This window comes from Sinocyclocheilus anshuiensis, unplaced genomic scaffold (genome assembly GCF_001515605.1).
Source record: "Sinocyclocheilus anshuiensis isolate Anshui unplaced genomic scaffold, SAMN03320099.WGS_v1.1 scaffold1154, whole genome shotgun sequence".
Taxonomy (NCBI): domain Eukaryota; kingdom Metazoa; phylum Chordata; class Actinopteri; order Cypriniformes; family Cyprinidae; genus Sinocyclocheilus; species Sinocyclocheilus anshuiensis.
In genome coordinates, this window is record NW_015542345.1 from 2,532,139 (window position 1) to 2,533,525 (window position 1,387).

At 36.2% G+C, this 1,387-nt stretch overlaps 1 protein-coding gene across 1 annotated transcript in view; it reads left to right on the top strand.

Moving 5' to 3' along the window:
• LOC107691381 (constitutive coactivator of PPAR-gamma-like protein 1) overlaps window positions 1-1,387 on the top strand; it is a 20,845-nt gene that overhangs the window by 5,610 nt on the left and 13,848 nt on the right. The window lies entirely within an intron of this gene.

Sequence of the window (1,387 nt, forward strand, 5' to 3'; positions counted from 1 at the left end):
TTTTAGCAAATGGCTGCAATATAACAAAGAGTGAAAAATTTAAGGGGGTCTGAATACTTTCCGTACCCACTGTAAGGGATGTGCAACAGCGATCGAGTACTCGAGTACTCGGCCGTGACAGCGATGATCGATCATGAAAACGATGATCGTGGAAGAAAAAAAAAATTTCTGATTGGTTAAAGCAGCACTTTGGTCGGCACCCTGAGCTCTGATTGTTTATCTTGCCACAGCATGCAGTCCAAAGTATAGATGTGAGAAGAGAGAGAAACATGGCTTCGAAGTCCCATAGTGATGTCTAGGTTAGCTGCATACATATCAAGTATGATGATATGATACTAAAAACGCATCTGTTCCACCTTTATTTGACCCTCTAAGTCTAGCACTTTCTATTCTATTTTAATTCTACTTTATCTGTAATTATCTTCCTTTTTTTTCTTTTGCACTTATATATTGTTGCTCTTTTGTTAGTTTTGACTGTTTTTATTGTCCTCATTTGTAAGTCGCTTTGGATAAAAGCGTCTGCTAAATGACTAAATGTAAATGTAATATTTGATTAATCTAATATAGGATGTGTTGGGATATTAGCATTTATTAACATGGTGAATGCGCTGCATAGTACCAGTTTAGTTTCATGCTCAAATGCAATGCCTGATATTGACTGAGTTATTTGAGACGGTCATATTGCTTTTAGATGTTTCTTTTTAAAAAATACTTATGTTATAATAATGCAGCAGTGCTTTTGTGGTCATATTTAATCAACAGTAAGCATACTTCAATTTCAGTTGTTTTTGTACTTCGTATGGCTTCGAAAACGCACAGGCGATTTCAAGAATCACTTGATAGTGTAGATGAAAATATAGCACAAATCTGCCATAAACATAGCATTATAATGAGAACTTTATAGAATATGAAATCTATAATAAAGTCCTTGCCCGTGTTTCAGCGCACTGTTATGAAAGCGCTCACTCTCTCTCTTGCTGCAGCGCGTAACTTAAAATTCACTGGCATTTCATAAACAGCATTATAATTAAAACACTCTCTCTCTCTCTCTCTCTCTCTCTCGCGTACCTGAAAGTTCACTGGCATTTGCATCTTTTTGTGCAGATGCAAGTTGTAATGTTACATCTATGTTATGTATCTAAGTTACCTGATTAATATCATAGGATGTGTCATAGAACAGGCTTCAGTTTATTGGCATAAAGTCACTCTTGAGCTTCTCCTCAGGCAGCTGTTCCTTTTTAGATGCTTCTTTTTTAATAACATTGCTGCATCATAATCATACTCTAACAGTGTTCTAATCATGTGTTCATGTTTTTATAGACAAGTTTTCATGTCATATTTTTATTTTCATTATCTCCATTACAGCCATGCCCCGCCCCCCCCCCCC